Source organism: Macaca nemestrina, chromosome 7 (genome assembly GCF_043159975.1).
Source record: "Macaca nemestrina isolate mMacNem1 chromosome 7, mMacNem.hap1, whole genome shotgun sequence".
NCBI classification, from domain to species: domain Eukaryota; kingdom Metazoa; phylum Chordata; class Mammalia; order Primates; family Cercopithecidae; genus Macaca; species Macaca nemestrina.
The window spans coordinates 144,665,320-144,693,122 of record NC_092131.1 but is presented as its reverse complement, the minus strand read 5'-3'; the positions used below and the strand labels follow the sequence as shown (position 1 = coordinate 144,693,122).

The 27,803-nt window shown below is 42.1% G+C and overlaps 1 protein-coding gene and 1 pseudogene across 4 annotated transcripts in view; both read left to right on the top strand.

Annotated features, from left to right (window-relative positions):
• The window catches only part of LOC105489700 (cingulin like 1), a 175,644-nt gene that overhangs the window by 89,301 nt on the left and 58,540 nt on the right, over positions 1 to 27,803 (top strand). The window lies entirely within an intron of this gene.
• Positions 2 to 27,803, top strand: LOC139355416 (2-iminobutanoate/2-iminopropanoate deaminase pseudogene; annotated as a pseudogene).

Here is a 27,803-nt window from a genome sequence, read left to right as displayed (position 1 = left end):
GGATGGGGCAGGAGAATCTGGCTTGGGAACAGATGAAAGGGTAAGACCCTCTCTCCCACACCACTGCAAATTCCCTTCCTTCCTTTTAATTAGAGAGTGAATCTCAGTTCATCAGATCATGGACACAGAGCTTATTAACAAAGAATAAACTCAATGGTCCTGCTATTGACCTTTTAAAGTCTGTAAACTGAAATGTTGGTAGGGACATTGGTTAAATCCTATTGCAGGTGGGGAGATGAAGAGGCTGCAGATGAACATTTGAGGTTCTGCAGCCCATTGCAGAGTGAGGGCTGTACTCTCCCAGACGTTCCTAACGGTCAGAGGCCGAGGGCATTGTGTGACCATGTTAATGGGCAGAAGTGTAGACAGGACCCAAATTCCTGGAATCCTTCACCCCCTGCCCTAGTCTGTTCCTTTTGATTTTGTGTAGCCTTTTGTTAGACAGTTCAGGTTCTTTTCTCAGCACAGTTACAAGAGGGTTAATTGGCTGAATTGCCCAAACCCTTCCAAGATAATTTTTCTCTTAATTGAATTCTTGGCTCCTACAAATAGATTTAAAATTATGCTGAAGTCTTTTGGGGCAGACGTCATACTGGCTGTTGAAGAAGAGAAAAACAGTATTTTGAAGGGGAAAATGGTTTGAAATATCATGCCATCTTTAGTGAAAGAGGGGAATTACAGAGTATACAATTTTCAGAGACTCTGCAATATATAGGTTAAAAATGATGAAGAAAGAGCTCTTGATATTGTTTATTCTGTGGTGATTACAGTGACAGCTCAGAGCTAGTAGGCCCTCTCTCCCCTAAGCCCTATGGTGATTCACTGATTTTCAATTATGGCACAGTAATTGCAAATGACAAGAAGTGAAAGATGGGTTTGTTTGTTATAACAATAAAAAGTCTGGGAAATAGTCTGTTTGGGGTTATTACAACTTTGAGACCGTTTTTAAAAGCCTCTTGATGATTTCCCTATCTGATTTTTTTTTTTTTTAGATTTGACTGAATTTGAGGGAGAAAAGCAAAACTGATTTAATTTTTATTGCTTTGAGGGGACGTGTCTGTTATTTGCATCTCATTTCATTTCTGTGCAACAGCCTGATATCCTTGCGATTGATCTTTATGTGCTGTTGCTTTATCAGGTACATGCCAATAGGCTACTGAGTAAATTGATTCTCCTTTGGACCCATATCTTTATCACCCTTAAATCTTGCCTCAAAGCTCGACTTAATGTGGTGTATTCTGGGTGGCTCCTTTAAGGGTAGTTGAGAATAGTGTTGGGGGATATGTTTGTAGTGATTTAAGTATAAGAAAAATCAAACTTGTGCCTCACGTGGGGTAGGGGCTATTTCATTGGAAGCTTCCGGGTTCGCGACTGTCAGAGATAGTAAGTGAGGAAAGGACACGTGGTTGGTGAAAGGATATCTTTGTTGTATGGAATTGAGATCATCAGTAGAGACTTACGTTACTGCGTTTTGACCCTTAAAAATGTCTGCATTATATAGTAACTCAGAGTATTTTCATTATGCCAGTTCAAGAGCAATAACTACATTGACCCATATCAGTCTGTAAAAGCAAAACAGGCCAAGTAGTCAAGACGTGTATCATTGGCAGAGAATGGACAGTTTCCGAGCACTGGGAACCTAACACGAAGGGGTTCGCCTTAGTGCCCAGTGAAGGGAAGAAGTCCCTTCTCTGCCTAACCCATCCCCAGAAAACTCTGTATCTTTCAGACCTCTCACCTCTTCATATGTGTAGAGTGACTTGCTCCTACTTTGCCATCTGACCAGGCTCTTCTTCCCCTGCATGACCTTCCCCAGATGTCTTCTCTTTCGTGAACACACCCTAGATACCTAAACTACCTTTGGTGCAGTTAGTTGCACCTTCCTTCACCTTCCTTAGGGTTTCTGTGGAACCCTGGCCATTCTTCTACTATGGTCTGTATCACACCCTATTATAATTTCTCATCTTTTCTGCCTCCTCCATTAGACTCTGCACTTCTTCGGCACAGGGGGCACTTTTGTTCCCCCCTGCCCTTTTTTTTTTCCTGAGAGGGAGTGACAAACTCTAGTACCTCTGGGGCCAGACAGGGAGAATAAATGAGTAAAGTGCTGCATCTGTTGTTGGGATGATAGGAGGGTATGGTGGGGACTGTGACAAGCTGGCTGGAGGGCATGTCCTTTGCTGGAGGCTTCAGTGGCTTCTCTGCTCCAGCTTAGAGTTGCCACTGAGGGAATGCTGGGCCCATGTTGCTAGATCTTTCATTTTTTTCAAGAAGCCAGATATCTGTGAGATCTCCCAACTTTTAAGCATATCTTCAAATTACAAAATAAATAAATAAAATGACATAGACCAATACACCCCATATGCAAGTCAAGAGGCTGTGTTCTTACTCCCTTGAGCTCAGCATGGTGCCTGGGACAGTGTCTGGCAAGTGAAAGTTAGTTTAGGACAAATTTCCTTTCTGACTGGGTTTTCAGTCCCTGCCGTGTAGTTCCTGTTGAATTTTTTCAGTGGTGATGTGGGAAGCCTTTTAGGGAACTCTGGTATTATTCTGTGAATTTCTGTGCCTTGCTTTTGAATTTCTCTGCAGTTTCTTTTTTTCTCTTTCCTTCTTCTTTTTCTTCTTTTTTTTTTTTTCTTTTTGAGATGGAGTCTTGCTCTGTCACCCTGGTTGGAGTGCAGTGGCGCAGTCTTGGGTCACTGCAACCTCCGCCTCCCAGGTTCAAGCAATTCTCATGCCTCAGCCTCCCAAGTAGCGGGGATTACAGGCATGTGCCACCATGCCTGGCTAATTTTTTTGTATTTTTAGTAGAGATGAGCTTTCGCCATGTTGACTAGGCTGGTTTCGAACTCTTGGCTTCAAGTGATCTGCCCACCTTGGCCTCCCAAAGTGTTGAGATTACAGATGTGAGCCACGGTGCCTGGCTTCCTTGCAGTTTCTTAAAGAGGATCCTGATTGTGTTTTTTTTTACCATATTAGCTTTTGCTTCTGAAGGTGGCTCCTTAACAAATATGATAGAGTCATATTTTATGGGGGACAAATGTATCAATTTAGTAGATGGATGCTGTTTTTGGTTATTTATGTCTTGGTATTATCGAATGGAATCTTAAGATTATTGAATATTTGGAGGAGAGTGAATTAAATATAATTTTTAAATCTGGTAAATAATGTTTCTTAAATATGTGCTCTTACACTTAGATTTTTCCTGTCCCAGGGGGAGAACCCAGCCACCACTGTGGCTAAAAACTGACTTTTTTTTTTTGAAATGGAGTCTCACTCTGTCGCCCAGGCTGGAGTGAAGTGGAATGATCTCCCTTCTAGGAGATTGAAGGGGAGATACGTAACTCTCAAGCTGATTATAGACAACAGTAAATGAGCCAAGTGACATGCAGATAAAGTCATATAGGAAACCCTATAGGAGACCCCATGGCTGTGCTTAGGAAGAGGACTGGTGGCAATCATGAAATATTTCATGGAGGGGACGGTATTTGAGTTGGATTTTGAGTGATGTTTGGGCATGGGGGCTCAGGACATTTTGGGTGCTGAGTACAGCATGAGCAATACCTTGTAGGTGGGAAAGTGAGATGTCTGAGCTGGGCTTTGTACAGAAAGAGAAGTTAAGGTGACTACAGAATCAGACACTTAGGGGGCGGGTGCCCAGATCCAATGTGTGGACGGTGCTTAGATCCCAACTGAAACAAACTGACTGTAAAAAACAAAATACCTGAAATCATTGGGAGCATTTTAACACTGTATATTAATGATATTAAGAAACTAAACAATTTTTAAGGGCTGATAATACTGCTGTTGTTGTTAAGAGTCTGTGACTTCTTTTGGTTTTTTTTCCTTTTTTTTGAGATGGAATCTTGCTCTTGTTGTCCAGACTGGAGTGCAGTGGTGTGATGTTGGCTCACTGCAACCTCTGCCTCCTGGGTTCAAGTGATTCTTGTGCCTCAGCCTCCAGAGTAGCTGGGATTACAGGCGCCTGCCACCACAACCAGCTGATTTTTGCAGTTTTACTAGAGATGAGGTTTCACCATGTTGGCCGGGCTAGTCTAGAACTCCTGACCTCAGGTAATTTATCTGCCTTGGCCTCTCAAAGTGCTGGGATTACAGGTGTGAGCCACCATGCCCGGCCAAGTCTGACTTTTAAAGAAACATACTGAGGTTTTTATAGGATGTCTGAAATTTGCTTTAAAATAATCCACTTTGTTGGGGGAAGTCAGTAGGGCATGGATGGAACAAGATCAGCCGTGCACTGATGTGTGTTAAAGCTGGGTAATGGGTAGGTGAGAGTTAATTACATATCCTCTCTATTTTTGCAAATGTTTGAAGTTTTCTTCCTTTTTTTTCTTTTTCTTTTTTTTTTTTTCGAGACAGAGTCTGGCTCTGTCACCCAGGCTGGAGTGCAGTGGCACGATCTCAGCTCACTTCAACCTCCGCCTCCTGGGTTCAAGCCATCCTCCCACCTCAGCCTCCCAAGGAGCTAGGACTATAGGTGCATTCCACCACACCTGGCTAGTTTTTGTAAAGACATGGTTTTACCACGTTGCTCAGGCTGGTCTTGAACTCCTGAGCTCAAGCCATCTGCTCATGTCACCCTCCCAAAATATTGGGGTTATAGGTGTGACCCGTTGCACCCAGCCTTGAAGTTTTCTTTGGTAAAAAGTTTGTGTGCGTGTGTGTGTGTGTGTGTGTGTTAAAGAACAAACAAAAAGAGTTAAAAATGGGAAAGGTGAAGTGGGGTGAGATTATGGAGACTATTTTTAGTTGGTAGTCATTGAGGGAGCAATGATGTTTCTTTTATTAGGGACTGATATGGTTTGGCTGTGTCCCCACCCAAATCTCATCTTGAATTGTACTCCAATAATTCCCACATGTTGTGGGAGAGACTGGTGGGAGATAATTGAATCATGGGGGTGGTTTCCCCCACACTGTTCTCATGGTAGTGAATAATTCCCACGAAATCTGATGGTTTTATTGGGGATTTCTGCTTTTGCATCTTCCTCATTCTCTCTTTGCCTGCTGCCATCCGTGTAAGACGGGACTTGCTCCTCCTTGCCTTCCACCATGATTGTGAGGCTTCCCTAGCCACATGGAACTGTAAGTTCAATTAAACCTCTTTCTTTTGTAAATTGCCCAGTCTTGGGTATGTCTTTATCAGCAGTGTGAAAACGGACTAATACAGGGACCTAATAGGGACATTACTTGGTGGTGGTGTGACCTGAGGCTGCAGGTGGAATGGTTAGAAGTAGAGAGTGAGGAGAGATGAGCAGGAAGTAGGGGCTGACTGAGGAGACCCCGCAGGGAGCATGGATTGGGGTGAGGAGGAAGAAGAGATACAGCTAACCTGAGCAGGCATCGTCTCTGGGTGCCTGGAAGGGGGCTATACTGGGAATGGAAAGGCTCATGAGTTCATCTTGAGACCCTGTGTGAACAGTGAGTGAGGAACAGGGCTGCCCTATCCAACTGGGAGTCGTTGGAGGGAATGTGAGCGAGTGACAGAGAGAGAAAGAAGGGAAGGGGACCGAGGGCCTGAGGAGGAAGAGAAGACACAGACACAGAGACCTGAAGAGAAGCAGCCACATCCAGTGACAGGAAAGCAAGGGGAAGGGCAGTTCATTTGACTTAGTTAACAACCTCTTGGGGGAGTTTCTTCAAGCAGCCTATTTTTGCATTATACATTTCCATACTGAGTTTCTGTACTTTTGTCTTGTCTGTTCCTCATACTGTAAATTCTTTCTGCCCATATTTTATATTCTCTAACCCTTGTAAGAATTTTATTCAAATTCACTAATGTTGAAACTTTTCTCCCCCTTTACCACCACCCTCCAATTTTGGATGTATGTGTGTATTTTACTCAGCAATTTGGAAATGTCACTCAGTCTTACAGAAATGAATATATGCTTTGGTGCCGTGTTCCCACATCATTTCTAGTTTTGTCCCTTCCCTCTTTCCTGCCAATCTCCGAACAGGTTCTTCCAAAGCATAAGGTCAGCAGAAGGTCAAATGGTAAAACCAGCGCTAATCTCAGGATCAGTGGAATTGCTTCCCTGAAGACATGGCTAATTCAGTGTAAAATCTCATTTCTATCTTCTCCAAGGGAGCCAGGTTGGCCAGGGAAACAGCAAAAGCTCCTCATTTCCTCTGCATTTTAACTTCAAATAATCAACTTACTCTGAATGACAGCTACTGAGAGCTGGAGAAGTGGTGGGATTTGCAATCAAGTGCCCAGGAAAAGGAAAATATCTCTTTTCCACAAACTCAAGCATGCCTAGAGTGACATGGAACTTTCCATAGGCAAAAGTGAAATGGGTAAGATTTAAGGCTAAAAAAAGATCTCTTTTATTTTTCTCTCTCTCTCTTTTGCCCGCCCCAGAAATGGCTCTTTTAATAGTTGTGTAACTCTTCTGTATCTTGTATTGATTAAAAAGCATATAAATAAGAGGTCTAGAGCGGTGTTCTGAGATGTTCCTTTTGAACCCATCACAGGCCCAGTGCCCCATTCTGTGGCTCTGATCCCCGGTGCCTCCCATGTCCTGAGAGTCAGTGGCTGTCATGACAAGACTGCGGGGGGCTGGGCAATGGACAAATCTCTTAGGGGGCCTCCATGAGGGGTAAACAGAGCATCTCTGCAAGTCACTCCTGGTATTTTACCTGAGCTGCCTAGAGTCACTTGCCATAGGTTAGCTCATAGACGACAAAGATATGCTGGTTTATCTTTAGATATGCGGATTCATTTGCCATCAAATGCCTGAGTGTGCTTTCTGTGCCAGCACAGTGCTAGTCACCAAGAATATAAAGGCAAGCAAGCTGTGGTCTCTAACTTTGAGGATCTTATGTGGTCTTGTGGGCAGAAAGATATGCAAGTTAAATGACGAAGTTATGGGTGCTGTGGTTGAGGGAGGTAGAGAGTAGGAGATCAGGACAGGTTTATTGCTTTAGGTGGCAAAATTCAGGTGAGAAATAGCATGTCCGTTCTGTGGGTGGACACTCTAAGTGCCTCTTATGTACCAAATACTTAAGAATCAGAAATGAAAAAGAGTCTTCCTCTTCGAAGAACCTCTCTGGGAGCTTTGGGATGTTGGTATACCTTGAACTTGCTGATTTTGTACCCAGCTCGTTTTAGTGAAACTCAGAGTTAGAATTGCTAGGAAGACAAAGAAAAAATATTGATTTGGCTGATGAGTTAAAATATATTTCACGTATTCAGTAAATCAGGTTCCAGTTCCAGTTCAGATTTCCAGAGGGTAGGAGCTCATAAACAATTTATGAGGAGAGCCTCTACCTTTCCTGGCTAGGATGATAGAATAAAGGGCTTCTATTTCCAGGACTACTGTTAGGGCTTTTGGCGAGTAGATTTAGCAGCTGCTATTCTGTAGAGAGGATTTTGGCTTTAGCCTCACAGTGCGGGAAGAACTGATGGAAAATTCCATTAGGAGGATCCCTCAGGCGGAGAGGTAGGACCTTGGGTAATTTTTAATGACCCTACCTTGATGCCTCATGGACATGTTTAAGCAGGCTGGCATTTTCCAGCAGTGCCAATAAGGAGCAGAAGATAGGGCTGATACCCAGGGCTTCTCGATGTCTCAAAATCACAGCAAATTCACAGCAGCGTGCGGAGAAAGTGTCAAGACTTAGTTGGGTAGAGAAGGAGGTAATGCGCTGGAAGCACAGCCAAGGAGCTTGGTCACGTGATCAGGCTGCCTATGCCTAGCCTTCCGCGGGCCTCCTGATCACCGATGGAGCGAGGAGGGCCCTTGCCTGTTTCCCACCTGTGGTGAACAGTGACGAGGAGAATAGGCTCACACCGCTCAGATTTCATGTTCAATAGTCAGTGTCAATGTCTAACGGCTGGGAATGGATTGTTGATACAGTTTTTGAAATATCCATTCAATAAATAGTTCACCTATAGTCATTAATTAAGCAAATATCTAAGGAGCATTTTATTTATGTCAGGCACTGTGCTGGGTTGTAGGAATAACATGGACAAAAGGGGTGAGAAAGACGTTATTCGGATAATCACATGGATAAATGTGTGATTTGCCCGGTGGGGTTGTGCACCCTGTAGTCCTAGCTACTAGGGTGCGTGAGGCAGGAAGATCACTTGAGCCCAGGAGTTTGAGTCCAGCGGGGTAAGATAGCAAGACCCCCATCTCAGAAAAAAGAAAAAAATACATACATGTGTAATTCAGATGTGATAAATGCTTTGAAGTTCAGGGAGGGAGAAAAAGTTTCCTTGAGGAAAATGATGGAAATCTGAAGGGTGAATGGGAATTAACTAGATTTTTATAAATCCAGAGAATGGTCCAAGCAGAGGAAAGAGCATGTGCGAGGGGCTTACGACAGAAGGGAGTGTGGTTTGTTCAAGCTGTTAAACCATGGCAAGTGAGGCTGGGCCGTGAAGGGTGGTTGAAAGTCTGGTATGAGAGGAAGTAGAAGCAGATGGGGACCAGCTCATGCAGCCTGTGTGGAGCATCTGAAGGACAGAGTTTTAGAGACAGACAGACAGACAAGCAGGTGTGCGTGTATGTGTTTTTGTGGGGGAGTGTGAATGTTTGACACAGGCAGATTCCTCCCACAGAAAAGTGCCTGCCCTGGGCTTGACCAGTGAGATGGGAGGCCCTGGGATGGTTCGTTCATGCTGACACCGGGATCTCTGAGGTCTCTTCCACAATTTCATTCTGTTTTTAAAAAGATTATTACCTGTCTCTGTCTCTCCTGACTCCTGTGGAGAAAGGGATGGAAATAGGATTATGTAGGGCCCCATTTTCCTTATGAGTTTTTGCTCCTTGCTAAGTGCCAGTCTCCTGAATTTATAACATGTGTCTTTGGGCAGGTGGATGAGAGTTGATAGGGCTTATAGCTGAAGGGAGAAGCTTAGTATGCTGATGGAGAAGGTTTGTAGGAGGAAAGTTTTTATTTGTTTCTTGCCTGATAAGACTTTTATAATGGGTCACTGCTGGAAATACCTTTAAATGCTTATAGAAGCAGAGAAAGTAACTGGTGGGGTACTTGCCTATCTCCCCATGTGGAGTGGATGTTCTGAAATCTCTGAGCCATCCACGGACACTGCTCAGAGTCCGGAAGTGTGAATAACAAAGGAGCTATGGCTACTCACTGAGGGCCTTACACCAGATGCATTTCCAGATGTGGATATGGTCAAGCCACAAGAATTGGGTGGTGCAGTGAGGGGGGCTGTTGTAAATAGCCTGGGACAGTCATAGCCACCATAATATTGCAAACATTTGAATCCTGAACATCGAAAGGAAAAAAGCTTTAATTTTATTATTGGGAATCCTATTCAATCTATGTTATACTCTCTCTGACCCTCTAAATTCTGCCTGATGGATATTTTTCTAAAGACTTGCCAAGATCATTAAGTAGATTTTTACTTGGTGGAAAATTTTGGCGTTATTATTTGATCACTTTAAGCAGAAAATGGAATATGTCATAAACTCTAAATTCATTAGACAAGAACCAGTATGGAAACAGGAGTACCTACAGTGGCAAAGTTAATCAGAGTGCATAAAGCATTTACAGTAGCCAGTTGGCCCACAGTGACCTGTGCCTTCTGGTCCTTTTGCTCCATTGTTGTCCCTTCCCATGTTGAAAAGGTCTGATCTGTGTAACTAATAGGATATTATGGAAGTGATGGAGTGTGACTTCCATTGCTTGATTATAAAAGACATGTGGCTTCTTCCTTGCTTTCTCTTGGATCTCTTGCTGTGGAGGAAGCCAGCTGCCATGTTGTAAGGGCACTAAAGCAGCCCACGAAAAACCCCCTGTAGCAAGGGACTGAGGCCACTTGTCAACAGCCATGTGAGTGTGCCATCTTGGAAGCAGATCCCCTGGCCCCAGTCAAGCCTTCAGATGACTGCAACCTTGACTAACATCTTGACTGCAACCGCATCAGAAACTCTGAGCCAAAACCGCCTGATTGAGTCTCTTCTTTCTCCTCCTCCTCCTCCTCCTCCTCCTTCTTCTCCTTCTTCCTTTTTTTTTTTTTTTTTTTTGAGACAGAGTCTCACTCTGCCACCCAGGCTGGAGTGTAGTGGCACAATCTTGGTTCACTGCAACATCCACCTCCTGGGTTCAAGCAGTTCTCCTACCTCAGCCTCCTGAGTAGCTGGAGCTACAGGTGTGTGCCACTATGCCTGGCTGATTTTTGTATTTTTAGTAGAGACAGGGTTTCACCATGTTGGCCAGACTGGTCTCGAACTCTTGACCTTAGGTGATTCACCTGCCTTGGCCTCCCAAAATTCTGGGATTATAGGCGTGAGCCACCGTGCCCAGCCTTTGAGTCACTTCTTGATGCCTTATCCTCAGAAACTTTGTGAGGTAATGGTTTTTATTTTAGGCTGTTAAGTTTTGGGGCAATTTGTTATGTGGCAGTAGACAACTGATAAAACATTTTGACAAAACCATCTCTTTCAAGCTGCATTTTCTGATAGCCACTGGCTCTAGCAGAACCCGCAGCATCCTGCCATGCCCTTGATTATGACGCTGGACTGTATCTCTGAGGTGATATGTCATGGCTCACATCTTGAAGAAGGGGTGTCTTATCCTTTGTATCGTCAGTACGTTGCAGAATGCCCTGTATTTGCTGTATGTGTGAATCAGAATGTGTAGAGGTAAATAAAGGACACCCGCATAGTGTAAGGACAGGTCAGGGTTTTAAACCCAGCTTTGTCATTGACTTCATAGAATTCTCCTTGTCTTTCTCTGTTTTTATTCCCTCTCTTGTAAAGGGATACTATTTGTGTTATAAAAAACATGTATAATATATTGCTATACAGGCATATGTGCTTGTGCACATATGGACTATTTCAAGAGGGAGATAACTAGTCAATAGTGGTTACTTTTGGGGATATGTAGGGGGATAGGGTAAGAGGAAAACTTCCAAAAAGCAGTGTATAAACCTTTTATATCTTTTGAATTTATTACATGTACAGTGAAATAAGAGTATTGATCTGTGTCTCTCCTAAGGCAGGTCAAGAAGAAGCCCTAAGTTTAGTGAAGTATTTTTAATTTTTTGTCACTGGGCGGGGGGGGTCTCTGCCTCTGCCTTGACCTTGACCTTCACCTTCTATCTGCTACCCAGGTCTGTGGCTCCTGCATCCACAGTAGCTCAGTTCCGTCCTCTGACCTCCTTTCTCACAGCTGCTGCCCTGGTTCAGGCCTCATCAGCAGCCATCTCCCTATTTCCCCAACTTGGTTGTCCCCTTCTTACCGCACCCCGTGCCGCAGGTTGGCCACCCCATAGCTTAGGCCCTTCCTCACAAGTCCCTGGTGGCTTCCCTCCAGTCACAGGATCCTGCCTGGTCTCCAAGGCCTGCACTCCATGACCTGGCTCCCACCTGCCTTTGCAACCCTGGCCCTCACTGTTGTCCCTGGTGCCAGCCACACTAAAGGATTCCCTGTCACCTCCACAGAAGAGTGTGCTCTGTCACTCCGTATTAGCCACCTCTGGGCCTTTGCTTTGCAGTCCTGACCTGCAAGAAAGGACAGTCCTCACAACAGAGACTTATCTGACCCAAAATGTCAATCATGACTCAGAAACTGGGATCTATGTATATACAAGTGTGTGTGTGTGTGTGTGGGGGGGGGGCTTCTCTTTTTACATAAATGACTGCTGTGCAACCCCAAGCCTAGTTGATTAGCAATAGATGGAGTAACTGAATACTTTTGACATACCACATGTCTGATCCCCAAGAATCCTCTCCTTGCAGTGGGGAAAATAATCCTCCCAGGGCTGCACGTATTTCAGTCTCAGACTGTCTTTTCTGACCTGCTGTCCTGTGCTCTCCCACTGGATTCTCTGTGTGTGCCCTAGTGGTCTCCCTGCTTGCTTTCGTCTGTCCCCCTGCTCGTATTAGCCTGTCTGTCCCTAACGTCCTTCACCAGCCCCCGAACTTTGGTCTCTGCCATTTAAAATCCTGCCATCCTTCACAGCTGAGCTCAGATGACATCTCCTTCTTGGGTCCTCCCAGCAGCTGCTGTTCTTTCTCTTTGAAATCCCCAGGATCTTTTGTCCCTCGGGTGGCATTTATTGTGTTTTGCTTTGCCTATAGTTGTTTGTTTACTCAACACATCAAGCATGTGTGAAGTCTGGGGTGCAGAGATGGACAACAAGGTGGCCTCTGCTCTCAACTCTTCCCCCAGCCTAGTGCCAGAGACAGACAAGAAAGCTGACGGGCAGTTCGGCGTGGGGCACGAGAAGCTGGCATACGACACGGAAAGCAGAAGTTCGGAAAAGGGTGACTTTGCTCAGTGTAGGCAGGCTAGGGCCGGTTCCTAAGAGGGAGTGAGGCTTGGGTGAGTCTTGGGGGCAGGGGGAATTGGCAAGGTGACTTATGGGTGGGCAAGGACATTCTGGAACTTCTTGAACCAAAGCATGTCTTGTCCTCTGAGACTTGAACACCTCTTGAGGGGTAACCATTTTCCTTATTCATTTGTGTGCCTTTTATAGTTTTACCTTAGACAACTAATAGTTTTGTTTGCGTTCATGTATTTATTCATTCAACAAATATTCTTGAGTGCTTATTTACTGGAGGTACTGGACTGATGTGAATGGATTTAGGCAAATAGTTGGTGGCAGATGGATTCAGTAGAAACCACCAGAGTAGTAGGTGGCCTCTGAAGTGATTAGATGTGGTTTAGTGAGTTTTAGCTACAGAGTAAATCATGTGTTCACGGTGACCACACGTTAGAATTCCGGAAATGTGGGCCCGAACAAGTCCAAGTTGGATGCAATGGAAAAATCCCTCTGTCCGAGTCATCACTAGGGAACAGAACTTGTTTGAGCCAGCCTTAGTAGTTTGGTTTCATGAAAGACAAAATAAAGGGCAAGGTGTTTGTTCCCCAGGGTGACTGCAGCAGTTTTCACAGTAATGAATAAAGTAATGCTGTTTTGTCAGCAGTGAGTAGGAGTTGGGGACTGGGAGAGGCTTGTTCCATTCCTCAGGAAATTCCAAAGTCGTGGATGGGCCTTATCCTTGGGGAACATACAGATGAAGGAGAGAATATGACCAAGCACACATATTTCTCCTTTTAACACGTCCCTTCTTTTTCTTTCTTTTTGTTGTATTTGTTAAATTTCTGCACATGTTTCTCAAGTGTGTGGTCCAGTGGGAAGAAATACTGGCAGTCTTTGGGTTCAGGGAAACACTGAGTCCACTTACAGTTAGAAATAAAAGGCTGGATGTGCTTCAAAGACTTTTTGGAATAAGACTAGGGACAAAGAAGTCAAGCAAATAAATGACAGAGTCCAGAGAAGGTGGCATTAGAGATAGATCTGAAAGCATTCAGGGAGATGTGGTGCAGGAGGATGTTAAAATCTTGTTTTTTCCATCCCTGAATTGTCCAAGAGCCCAAAGACGTCTACTCTGCAAAGTGTTTGCTATATGATAGTGCAATGAAGACTTAGATGCTGGCAAACTTCGTTGGAAAACACTGGGTTCTTCATGTATTTGGAGCGAGAACAAAGGCATTAGTAAACTTTGGAAAATAGGCAGCGGGATTGTCCGATAGAGTCCATCTGGGGAAGTATTTTGAGCCAGTTGGGTTTATAACTATGACCCTGAACTTGAGTCCAGCATATGCCAAATCCAAAGGAAAGGTATGTTGTTTGGCCCCTCGTGCTCTTCGATTTACAGGACCTCTTTCTGCCTGGTCAAGGCATTTCATGTCTCTAAGCCTATGACTTTTTATGAGAAGAAGCCTTCTATGGCTCCTTTGCTGCTTGGTTTCAGAGACACCAGGATGCCAGGCTCCTACCCTGTGTGCAGTGCTTCCTTCTCCCTGTCCCATTGTGAACTGTTTACCTTGCAGGCTCGACTCAGTGGCATTTCCTGTAGCTGTCTTAGTGACCCTTCGGGCCAGAAGCAGATGCCTGTGCTGTGTACCATGCCCCTCCTGCTGCTGAACTGGAGAGAAAACGTGGCTGGCAGGTGGTGAACTCTGGCTGATTCAGGCCTAGTGGAGAAGGAGGGTTAATAATTTACTTTGCTCCTATGTAGCCACTGGTGTTGACCTTGACAAAACACTAGTAGAAATTAGTTAGAACCTGGCCTGTCATTTAACTAACAGGAGAGTATGGCCTCAAAAGAACTTCTTGTTTTGAGGTTAATCCTGTCTCCGAGTTTATGGCTGACATTCCAGTACATCCGGCCCTGTTTGCATCCAGCAGCCAGGACTGTGGGCTCATGGCGTTCATGGGGTTCACAAAGAGGGCACATCAGGTCAGGGGCCTGGCTCTCCACGGAGCCACTCATTGTGGTAGGAGGCCAAAGGCCACAGTGATCACGACTCTCTGTAGGAGAGGCGGCAGAACATCGTGTGGGCCTGCTAGATATTGCAGGTGAAGAGGCTCCCTGTCCCCTGTGCTTCTTTGGTTTTAAATTCACAGCTTTTGTTTCTTGAGAAGTTCCGAATCTTTTGCCTCTGGTGCTGCGAGAAGGTTCAACTGATTAAACATCCTAAAGTCAATAGCACAGCTCCTTCTGGAAGGCACTTTAACTGGAGGGAGTCCTCTCACCGTAGACATTGCTACCTCCCTTCCCTGAAATAAAGCCTGCTCCAGAGCAATGATTGTTTGGTGGTGTGTTGTGGAAAGCTGTTAATAGTTTAAAAGTTCTCACTAGCTGCTAAATAGGCCTGGACTGTGAAAGGATACATGGTGACCCAAAGGTAGGTTCTTTTTTTGAGAGTCTTGCACTGTCACCCAGGCTGTAGTGCAGTGGCATAGTCATGGCTCACTGTTGCCTCGACCTCCCAGGCTCAAGACATTCTTCCAGCTCAGCCTCCCGAGTAGCTGGGACTACAAGTGAGTGCCACCACCTCTGGCTATTTTTTGTATTTTTTTTGTAGACATGGGGTTTTGCCATATTGCTCATGTTGGTATCAAACTCCTGGGCTCAAGTGGTTCTCCCACCTCTGCATCCCAAAGTGCTGGGATAGCAGGTGTGAGCCACAGCTCCTGGCCCAGATTCTTAACTTATTAGGGAGTATCCAAATTGATCTGTTGTTTGATCTCTTAAGTAGAATCTGATTAATTCTTCATCAGTAGCTAGCTGCAAAGCCCTGCAGAAGCCCACTGGCCACTCTCCTTCCCCCAGCCCTCCAGGAAGGTGCAAGGAGTTCTTTGAGGTGGTTCTGACATCCAGCTTTTGGGTCCCTGGTTTATTGCTTTTGCCAGTACATTGGCTGGCACCTTTATCCACCCAACAAATACACGCTCTGTAAATATGCATGTACTTTTGGAGAAGGCCGTTGGACTAAGGTGAGGGTGTGGAGGATGGGAGTGAAAAACAGAGTAAGCCAGAAAAAGAGGACATGGAAAAGGAAGGGCAGGAATTAGAGGGAAGAAGGCTAGGGACTGACTAGTGCCCAGCAATAGAAACAATTAGCATTAGAAACAGGCAAAGGGGCTGGGCGTGGTGGCTCACGCCTATAATCTTAGCACTTTGAGAGGCCAAGGCAGGCAGATCACCTGAGGTCAGCAGTTCGAGACCAGCCTGGCCAACATGGTGAAATCCCGTCTCTACTAAAACTACAAAAACTAGCTGGGCATGGTGGCGCATGCTTGTAATCCTAGCTAGTTGGGAGGCTGAGGCAGGAGAATCACTTAAACCCAGTAGGTGGAGGTTGCAGTGAGCCGAGATTATGCCACTGCACTTCAGCCTGGGTGATGGAATGAGACTCCTCACAAAACAAAAAACAAAGCAAAATGAAACAGGCAGAGGGACAAGAGCAGTTTGAAGTATGATGGGAATGAGGTACGGGGGAGATAGGAAGGAGAAATGTGCAAAGGGAGGGTCAGAAGATTGGAGGTGGCGTGGAGAGGAAGTGGGGAAGCTGGTAGCACCAAGAAGTCAAAGAGGAGTTTGAGCTAAAGATCTAGAGGATAAAGGGGGAAAAGATGAGTCTGAAAGAAAGGTATGAGACGGTGACAGCAAAGGATAGAGGAGAAGCTGTGAGCTACATATTATGCCAGGTGGGATTTCTGCTCAAGGAATTTTGGCTCACGGTTATCCCAAAGAGCTATGGCAGCCAGTGTTGTTTTTATTGCAATATTAGCAGTATGTGGTTACTAAATAAGTGACTTTTGAAATAAAGTGTGAACTGTGAGACTCTAGAAGAGGATAAATGAAACTTTTGTCACCTGAGATGGGTGTTTTTTATACCTCCTATTTCTAGAGTCTCTCTGTCTGCAGCATTGAACATGGGTATGAAAAGCCAGGAACTCAAACCTGTAATCTTAGCACTTTGGGAGGTCAAGGTGGGTGGATCACCTGAGGTCAGGAGTTTGAGACCAGCCTGACCAACATGGTGAAACCCCGTCTCTACTTAAAATACAGAGAAATTCTCTGGGTGTGGTGGTGCACGTTTATAATCCCAGCTACTTGGGGGGCTGAGGTAGGAGAATCGCTTGAACCCAGGAGGCGGAGGTTGCAATGAGCTGAGATCCTGCTGTTGCACTCCAGCCTGGACAACAGAGTGAGACTCGGTCTCAAAAACAGAGAAAAAGAAAGAAAATATGCATTGAATGTAATGCTTTAAAAAGTTACAACTGTCATTTGTCTGTGGGGGAAAATACCATAGTCCAGTTAGTTGTAGCTGTCTCTGGTGGTCTTTTGGCAGGAATTTGAAGAGATCATTGGAAAGACACCAGAAGAATTTAAATGACCCATATCCCATCTTTCAGAATGAAACTAATATTCGTTAAAAAAAATTGTATGCTCTGGCTGAGAATTTATACAGCCTTCTAAAGAGGAGACAGGTATGCTTTTGGTCTCCAGTGATCAGTCTGTGAACTTGGGGGATTATTCAGTGGATCTGGGACCTTCTTACTCTTACCAACTGGTTTAGGCCATCCCCTTTCCTCTTGAAACCAACTTTGTTTGATATGTCATTGTAGATTTTCTATTATTTCCCCCAAATCATTCCTTAATGAACAGTATGCCTTAAATGCCTTCTCTTTGTATCCAGAAATTATCAGCTCAACCAATAAATAGTATGTTTGTTAGTCAAGCCAGTGATGCAGGAAAGACCTGAGTTTTTTTTGTTTTTTTTTAAGATGGTCAAAGTTTAAGAAAGAATTTTTAAAAAATCAAATGTTTTATTTTGAGATAATTATAAATTTATATGCAATTGTAAAAAAAATAGAGCTAGATCCCATATACCCTTTATCCTGTTTCCCCCAAATGTAATATATTGTGAACATAGTACAATAGTTCAATAGTACAATAGCATGACCAGGATACTGACATTGTTCTGAGATACAGAACATTTACATCACTCCCCGCATTCTTCATGTTGTCCTTTTATAGCCATGCTGTCTTCCTTCTTTTCCGTCCTATCCCTCCTTAACCCAACTACTATGCTTTTCTTTGTTTTTTAAATTTTATTTTAAATTTTTTATTTAAATTAAATTTAAATTTTTAATTAAAATTAATTTAAATTTTAAAATTTAAATTTTATCATTTCCAGGATGAGATATATATAGATGGAATCATACAGAATGTAACCTTTTGGAATTGGCTTTTTTCACTCAGCATTGTTCTCTGGAGATTCCTCCAAGCTGCTGCATGTATCAACAGGTTCTTTCCTTTTTATTGCTGAGTAGTATTCTATAGTATAGATATACCACAGTTTGTTCAACCATTCACTCATTGAAGGACTTACGGGATGTTTCTCATTTTGTACTACTACAATAAAGCTTCTATGAACACAGCTTTTTGTGTGAATATGTTTTTATTTTTTGGGGGGATAAATATCTAGGTGTGTGAATATGTTTTAATTTTTTTCTGGGATAAATATCTAGGAGTGTGAATGTGTTTTAATTTTTTTCTGGGATAAATATCTAGGAGTGCAATTGCTAGGTTGAATGGTAGTTACATGTTTAGCTTTTAAAGAACCTGCCAAACTACTCTCCAGAATGGCTATACCATTTTGCATTCCCACCAGCAATGTATGAGTGACCCAGTTTCTAGGAATTGTTCCCAGCATTTGGCGTTGTCAATATGTTGTATTTTAGCCAATCTGATAGGTATATGTGATATAATATTGTGGTTTTATGCAGTTTTCTAATGGCCAGTCGTGTTGAATGTCTTTTCATGTGTCCATTTGCCATGTATATCCTCTTTGGTGAAATATCTATTCATGTGTTTTGCCCATTTCCTAATTGGATTGTTTGGGGTTTTTTTGTTTGTTTTAAACTGTTGAGTTTTGGAAATTTTTTGTGTATTCTATATATGAGCACTTTATCAAATATGTGGTTTGTGAAGACATACTTCCAATCTCTAGTAAAAAAAAAAAAAAAAACCTTTTTAACAAGGTCTTTGAAAGGTAAAAGTCTTTAGTTTTGACGAAGTCCACTTTAGTTTTTTCTTCTATGAGTTGTGCTTTTGGTGTCAAGTCTAAGAATTATTTTCCTACCTTGGAGCCCAGATATTTTCTCCTGCGTTTTTGTTTTCTAAAGGTTTTGTAGTTTTACATTTTACGTTTAAGTTCACAGTCCATTTTGAGTTAAATTTTGTGTAAGGTGGAAGTTTAGTTTGAGGTTTATTTATTTTGCCTCTGAACATCCAATTGCTCCAGTGCCATTTGTTGAGAGGGTTATTCTTCCTGCAATAATTGCTTTTCAACCTCTGTAAAAGTGGGTTGGGCATTTTTGTGTTAATTTCTGGGCTCTCTATTCTGTTTCACTGACCTGTGTGTCTGTCCCTCTACCAATATCACATAGTCTTGATGACTGTGGCTGTATTATGTCTTAAAATCTGGTAGACTGAACTTTCCACTTTATTGTTTTTCAAAATTGTTTTAGCTATTCTAGTTACTTTACCTTTTCTTTTTTTGTTTTTGTTTTTCTTTTCTTCTTTTTTGAGATGAAGTTTCACTCTTGTTGCCAAGGCTGGAGTGCAATGGCACGATCTCTGCTCACTGCAACCTCTGTCTTCTGGGTTCAAGCAATTCTCCTGCCTCAACCTCCCAAGCAGCTGGGATTACAGTCACCTGCCACCTCGCCTGGCTAATTTTTTTGTATTTTTAATAGAGACGGGGCTTCACCATATTGGCCAGGCTGATCTTGAACTCCTGACCTCAAATGGTCTGCCCACCTTGGCCTCCCACACTGCTGGGATTACAGGAGTGAGCCACCACGCCTGGCTTACCTTTTCATATAAATGTTAGAATAACCTTGTCTCTATCTATAGAAATTTTGCTGAGATTTTGATAGGTTGAGTATGACTATGTTGAGTATTCCGGTCCATGAACATGGTCTAAGTAAATCTCCATTTATTTAGATGTTCACTGCTTTCATCATATGATTTTGTATTTTCTTTTCTTTTTTTTTATTTTTTTTTTGAGACAGAGTCTCACTCTGTCGCCCAGGCTGGAGTGCAGTGGCGGTATCTCAGCTCACTGCTAGCTCCGCCTCTCGGGTTTACGCCATTCTCCTGCCTCAGCCTCCCGAGTAGCTGGGACTACAGGCACCCGCCACCTCGCCCGGCTAATTTTTTGTATTTTTTAGTAGAGACGGGGTTTCACCGTGTTAGCCAGGATGGTCTCGATCTCCTGACCTCATGATCCGCCCGTCTCGGCCTCCCAAAGTGCTGGGATTACAGGCTTGAGCCACCGTGCCTGGCCGATTTTGTATTTTCAAGCATATAAGTCCTGTATGTGTTGTGCTAGACTTATATCTAAATGTTTAATGTTTTTGAGTGATTATAAATGGTATATTTTTACATTTTAGTATCCTGTCCATTGCTAGTATACATAAATGCAGTTGTATGTTTTTATTTATGTTTATTTTATATCAGGACCTTTATTTCTTTACCTTGCTGAAATCACATATTCTACGAAGTTTTTTTTTTTTTTGTGGGTGTGTGTGTGGGGTAGATTCCTTGGGATTTTTTTATGTAGACAGTCATGTCATCTGCAAACAGGGACAGTTTTATTTCTCGCTTTCTGATCCTTTCTAATTTATATGCCTTTTGCTTCTTATTTCCTGCCTTATCATGCAGGCTAGAAGCTCCAATACTATGTTGAATCAGAGTGGTGAAAGCAGGTAACCTAGCCTTAGTCTCAGTCTTAGGGGGAGGTTTTCAGTTTCTTACTATTAAATGTAATGTTAATTATAAATCTTTTGTGAATTGGATGCTCTTTAGTTGAGAATGTTCCTCTCTATTCATAATTTGTTTGGAGTTTAAAGAAAATTTAAATCATGGATGAGTTTTGTCAAATGCTTTCTCTGCATTTATTGATATGATAATGTGATTTTTCCCTCCTGATTTTAAAATATCAAACCAGCCTAGCATTCCTGGAATAAACGTCACTTGATCCTACTGTATCGTTCTTTCATAAATTGCTGACTTTTATTTGCTTGTCGTTTGTTAAGGATTCTTGTGTCTATATTAATGAGATACATTGACTTATAGTCCTTTTTTCATTTTTTCCTTTCTTTTAGGGTGCTGTTTGGATTTTGGTATTGAATAATACTGACATCATTAAATGAGTTGAGAAGGATTCCTTCCTCTTCTATTTTCTGGAAGAGATTGTGTAGAATTGATGTTTATTCTTTTTTAAATGCTAGGTAGAATTCTCCAGTGAAACCAGTTAGACCTGGACATTTCTTTTGGGGGAGTTTTAAAATATGAATTCAATTTCCTTAATAGTTATGAGGCTATTCTGATTACTATATTTAATATTACATAAGTTGTGGTAGTTTGTACTTTTTAAGGAATTGGTCCATTTCATCTAAGTTGTTAGATGTGTGTCGAGTTGTTTATAGATGTCTGCAGGATCTGTGGTAATATATTTTGTTTTATTTCTGATATTGGTAATTTGTATTTTATCTTTTTTTTGTTTGTCTTACCAGAAGTTTGTCAATCTTACTGATTTTTTTTTTTTTTTTTTTTTTTTTTTTTTTTTTTTTTAGCATTTGAGTAGTGCTTTTTAGATTTTTTATTTTTTGTTTTACTTTAAGTTCGGGGATACATGTGCTGAATGTGCAGGTTTGTTACATAGGTATATACGTGCCATGGTGGTTTGCTGCACCTATCAACCCATCATCTAGGTTTTAAGCCTTGCATGCATTAGGTATTTGTCCTAATGCACTTTCTCCCCTTACCTCCGAATCCACTGACAGGCCCCGGTGTATGATGTTCCCCTCCCTGTGTCCATATGTTCTCATTGTTCAACTCCCACTTATGAGCAAGAACATGCAGTGTTTGGTTTTCTGTTCCTGTGTTAGTTTGCTGAGGATGATGGTTTCCAGCTTCATCCATGTCCCTGCAAAGGACATGAATTCATTCTTTTAAAAGAATCAGTTTTTGATTGCATTGATTTTTTTTTTTTAAATGTTTTCTGTTTCATTGGTTTCTGCTCTGTATTATTTCCTTCCTTCTGCTTGCTTTGGGTTTATATTGCTCCTCCTTTTCCAGGTTCTTGAGGTAGGAGCTTTGATTATTGAATTCAGACTTTTCCTTTTTTCTAATATCAACATTTAATGCCATATATTTTATTTTAATTTCCATTCAGGTCAGTGTATGTTTTAAAAAAAAATTTTCTTGAGGCTTGCTCTTTGACCCGTGGATTATTTGGAAGTGTGTTGTTTAATTTCTAAGTGCTTGGGTATTTTCCTGTTGTCTATTTCGAGTCCATTTTGGTTAGAAAACTAGTCTGTATGATTTCAGTCCTTTTATATTTGTTGAGGTTTGTTTTATGGCTCAGGATATAGTTTATCTTGGTATATATTCTTGTAAAGATTGTATATTTTGCTAGAAAGAGATTTCAAAAATGGTAAATATGAATCAACCTGAAGGATAAAAATAAGTGATTTTTTTTTCCTTTGGCAATAGAAATATTGTTACTGGTTGGACAAGTTATCTTTACTCACAGCCTGAGTTATACAAAAAATAGGAATACATCCTTTTTGGTGGTTTACAAATCTAATTATATTTTCATGTTAAAAGTAAGTAGTGGAGGATATGTGAAGTGTCATATTATTTGCCACAAGGTTTTTTTCCCATTCAAATTGTAATTTTGTGGAATTTTTTATTTTGTAGCTGCTTTAGTAAAAAGAAATGGTAGAAAAAGATTGTTTTAAATTAAATTGAACAATGCATAGGCGTATAGGGTAGAAAAAATGTATTTTGGATCGTACTTTTGACAATACCTTTTCCCTCTCTCACAATACATTTGGAGGATCTTTTCAGATAGACGTGCCTAGAATGTCCTGTGTGCCATTCTTTGGTGGCAGCAGCACAGCCCTCTGGATGCTGATTTAAGAGGAGTTTAGCCACCTGCCATTTCTTTCTTCTGGTGCCCCATCTCACTAACCTCTCCTAATAGTCTAGCATTAGCCTTCTAGAGAAATTCAAAGGTCTGCCAAGGTCAGTCAGCAAACCAGTCAAGGGCCAGGAAGTCAGGAATGTGTGAGTAGCTGAGTCAGGGGTCTGGAATCAGAAGTGAGGGTGAGTCAGGAACAGGGCCGGGCTGACTCAGGCGAGCTGAGGTGGTGACCTGTGCAATCAGCTGCCTTCCTGGTGCTCCAGGGCAGGGGCAGGCTCACTATGCTGAGGCCTGAAACTTCACCTCTTTCAGGGATCAGCTAATAGATGTGGCCAAGGAATTGGGTCCCAGCCAACCTTCCCTGCCTCTCCTGTGTTAGGTCACCTGTCAGAAAAATGTTAACCAAATTTTAGGGCCACATGACTTTGTTTCTCTTTGTGGAAATGGGAATGATATCACTGCAAAGAGTCAGGGAAGAGGTCGTGGAGGGAAAGGAAGACGGGGGCAAATAAATCAGCAAGAAAGAGAGAAACAGGGGTGGAAAGCCAGACGGATACTGGGCGCTTCTGCAAGAATTGTAAACTGTTCTTATCACCAAGTCTTGTCCATTCTGTCACTCAGATGAGTCTGTCCAGTCTTCCTCTCTTATTCCCAGTATTTTAGCCTTTTAGCTGGAGTCCTACCACACAGCTATGGATTGATTGGAGAGAATGAGTGAGAACAGCTTGTCAAGGGTGACCTTCAGCTTTTACGTTAGGTGACTGGGTGAATATTGGAGGCATTGAGGAGGACCAGAGGAGGTCCATGTCTTGGAGTGGTAAGTGGGATGAGGACTTCCATTCTGTGCATGTTGAATCTGACTGTGTTGAGGTTGAGGCATCTGTGGGATACCTGAAGAGGGGTGTCTGGCACAAAAGAAAGGCTAGGCTGGAGCTACTGATTTTGGTTGGGCCCAACAGGTGCTTGCAATAGTTGCATGCTCCTAAGGCAGAGGCTGTTCGCATTCTGTCTTTGTTTTATATTTCCACTGGGAGTGCTGTTTTAGAACTTCTCACAGATGTCACAATAATTGTAGACCTGTCCCTACCAGCCATGCTTGAGGTATTATGTAGATAATCTACTTCTTTGCTGCTAGTTTTCCCAGCCCGGTTCAACTATTTCCTGATGCAAGTGGAGCTTTTAAGTGGACAAACTTAAAATACCTTTATTACCAGTGCAACCACACTAAATTGTAATTGCCCAGCAACTAGAAATACTAGGATTAGACACTTTATTGTATGTGCGCATTTTGATGCAGGGAAGAGATGAGTATTTGCAAATTCATATTATTATGAAGAACAAGAGTACTTCTCCTTGGGAGATGTGTTTTTCCAAGATGACAAATGAGTTCCAAAGAACAACTTTTTCTTTCTTTTCTTGAGCTTATTCAACTTTTTAAAAAAGCTTATTTTGACTTGAGCCAACATTACTTATTTTCAGGTATACAGAGCCAAAAAAAAGTTAAAGAGGAGGATTGGCTTATTGTTGTTATTCTAGGCAGAAGCGATACTTAGTGGGAACATTTGGCCAGGACTAATATACTGGGTTAGGATACGTATTTTTCTCAAAAGCATTGTGAGGAATTCTTAAGGGTTAGTGTTCTCTGATATTGGTAATAATATAAGTGTCATTGGTTGCTACCAAATGAATCTATATACTCAGATTTTCCTTTTGTTCAGATTATTTTATATTTTAAAAAGGTCCATGTTGAGGCAGATATTTATACAGAATCAAGTGATTAGAATTGTGATTAGTTGCTAGCTTTGCAGATTATGCTGTTACTGAGGACATTGCCTTTACTGGTTTTTTACTTCTCTTAACGTGCAGATCTACGAAACAGAGTTGCTGTAAAAGTTCTAATGCTGCCAGATAGGCTAAGTGAGGAGAAGAAAACCTTTAGATTACCTCTCTCAAAGAGAGTCACCAATATTCTACAGTCTCTGGATATAGTTTTTGAGTATATAGAGGGTACGAGGTTTTGCACGGATGGACGTTTTCATTTCTTGGGCCTGTATACCTGGGAGTAGAGTTGCTGCGTCATAAAATAACTGAGGAACTCCCAAAATGTTTTCCAAAGTGACAGAACCATTTCCCATTCCCCTATTAATGCCTGAGGGTCCTCCTTTCTCCACATCCTCTCCCACACTTGTTATTATCTGCCTTTTTTATGATAGCCATCTTTGTGGGTGTGAAATGGTATTTCATTGTGGTTTTGATTTGCATGTCTCTGATAACGAATGATATCAAGTATCTTTTCATGTGCTGATTGGCCATTTGTATGTCTTCTTTGGAGAGCTATCTGTTCAGATTCTCTGCCTCTTTTAAAATTGGGTTGTCTTTTTATTATTGAATTGTAACGGTTCTTCATATATTCTGGATACCAGTCTCTTAGTACATATTTAATTTGCGAAATTTTTCTCCCCTCTTTGGATTGTCTTTTCACTTTTTAAATGCTATCCTTTGAAGTGCAAAGATTTTTAATTTTCTTTTTTTTTTTTTTTTTTTTTTTTTGAGACGGAGTCTCGCTCTGTCGCCCAGGCTGGAGTGCAGTGGCCGGATCTCAGCTCACTGCAAGCTCCGCCTCCCGGGTTCACGCCATTCTCCTGCCTCAGCCTCCCGAGTAGCTGGGACTACAGGCGCCCGCCACCTCGCCCGGCTAGTTTTTTGTATTTTTTTAGTAGAGATGGGGTTTCACCGTGTTAGCCAGGATGGTCTTGATCTCCCGACCTCGTGATCCGCCCGTCTCGGCCTCCCAAAGTGCTGGGATTACAGGCTTGAGCCACCGCGCCCGGCCTTAAGATTTTTAATTTTCATGATGTCCAGTTTATCTGCTTTTTTTCTTTTGGTACTTGTGTCATATCTAAGAAACCATTTCCTCATCCAAGGTCATGAAGACCTTCTCCTCTGCAGTGGAGTGAGAAGTGAGTGAGAAGTGAGTGAGAGGTGAGTGAGAGGTGAGTGAGAAGTGAGCAGAACTGGTGTAGGGACTGCTTCTCCCAGAGGGGGTGCAAGAGAGAAGGCTTAGCCATGTCATCCTTGATTAGAAAGGTGATCAGCACTGAGAAAGCCAAAGGGTACACTGCTCCCTACAGTGAAGCTGCGTTAGTTGACAGGATCATTTATGTTTCAGGAGAGCTAGGCATGAACCTTTCGAGTGCACAGCTTGTGCCAAGAGTAGGTAACAGAAGAAGCTAAACAGGCCCTTAAGAATGTGGGTGATATTTTGAAAGCTGCAGGCTGTGACTTTACTAATGTGGTAAAAACAACTGTTTGGCTAGCTGACACAAATGACTTCAGGGCTGTCAGTGTAATCTACAAACAGTATTTTAAGAGTGGTTTTTCTACTAGAGCTGCTTACCATGTTGCTGCTTTGCCCAAAAGAGGCCGGGTTGAAATTGAAGCAGTTCAAGGACCTCTCATGACAGCCTGACTAAAAGTGGGCCCAGTGCTGTCTAGTTCGGAATTTTTAACATCTTAATTGTCACAGTTGATATAACGTCTTAATTAACATCTTGATTTTTATAATTGATGAGAAGTTTGACTAAAGTATCCAAAGTTATGGAAATACTGTACAATAGAACTAAACATGAATTGAAGATTAGATGGTGAATCCAGTTACTGATGTTACAAATTACACTTATGCACACCCATGTCACTGAATGTACGAAAGAGATACTCATTACATAGTTACTCAAATAACAGGGAAATAACATGTAGGAAAGACGAGTTATTGTTCCTGAGAAATAATCAAGAGCCTACCTAATTCCAATAAATTTAGTGTTGTCAAATATTTAGTTGTGTCAGGTATGTGATTCTGGTAATTCTGCTTTTACTAGTTTAAAATCAAAATATTTAAATTTGAATGGTAGGGGTAAAGAAATAGAAAATGGACCAAAACTTTATGTAGATAATATTTTTCTAATGGATAGAAAATAGACATGCAGATTTAAGATTTACTCTTTTTCTAAGAATTTGATAGCTTTAGCTCTTACATTTAAGTCTATGACTAATTTTGAATTAAATTTTGAACATAGTGTGACGTAGGAGTCTATTTTACTGTTTTGCATGTAATATTAGCTGTCTCATCACCGTTTGTTGAAGAGATGATTCTTGCCTCATTGATTGTCTTAGCACTATTCTGTTCCTCTTAAGTTTTATTTTCCAGGCTCCCTACCATTTAAATTGTTTCTCAGACATTAGTTTTGGTGCCGAAGCGTGGATATTAAAGCATCTACTCAAGAGAGACTGTTTAGGCTGGAAGCGACTGAGATACTACTAACTAGTAAGTTCGAGTTAGGGTTACTGCCATTGTAGGTAGGTGAGAGGTTGTAAGAGAAATTAGAGAGATTGTGAGGAAAATTAAGCTGTTATTAGAAAAATAAAAAGAGTAGCGTTTTCTCTGGATATCTGTAGGTCGGGGAAGCATATTTTCAATGTTGCTTTGTGTGCAGCCTTGCTGATGGTAACTTGGTTACCTGGAGAGATTTCGTGACAGACACAATTTCTCTACTGTAGACTGGACTTTTACACATGGACAACAGTAGTTACTTGAAATAGTGAAAAAAATGAAAATAAGCAATAAAAATCAGGAGTTCTGCTAGTGGCTGTGTGACCTCAGGCAACTGCTCCCACCTTGTTTTATCTTATGTTAAATGGGGATACTGAATTTATGACCTGTGGCCCTCTCTGGCATTAAAGTTCTGTGATGTTGATGCATTTGAAGATGATGTTAACATGGCCAGGCTTTGATGTTTAGAAACCGCATTATAAAAACCTACCTAGCAGTGCCAGAAAGTAAGGAAGTGTTCCAAACACACACACACACACACACACACACACACACACACACACACACCCACATGCTCACATCGATGAGGTATGGCAGAGGGACACAGGAGCCAAATATAGTAGCTGCCAGTGGCCAAAGTCACAAAATAAGGTAGTATTGGATTATAACCCCCAAATAAAATAAATGCATGTGGGTTCTTACTGATACAACAAGTAATTGAATACATAAATGGGGAATAATAGAGAAATCTACCTTCTGAAAGAGTTCCAAGTAATTTATTTAGATATGTTGCCTTCAGATAGGTAGGGGCTCACTCCCCACTCTGGAAGTTGGGCTGCACATAGTGAATTCCTTGCAGAGTGTACAGGATAAAGTGGGGGAGAAAAGAATCACTTTTTCTGGCGGGTTGGGGCGTCACTGGAGAAACCTGACAAACATTATGTCAGCCAGGTGATCAATTTCAGCATCAGTCACATTGATAGTATATATACCCTTGATAGGATATGCTGATAATGACACTTTACCTTTGTGGTCTTTCTACCCCAAACATGAGACAAATTCCAATTGAGGAACATCTTGCGAATATGCCTTGCCCAGTACTCCTCAAACTGTTAACAGTCATCAAAACCAGGGACAGTCTGAGGAGCCGTCACAGCCAAGAGGAGCCTGAGGAGCTATG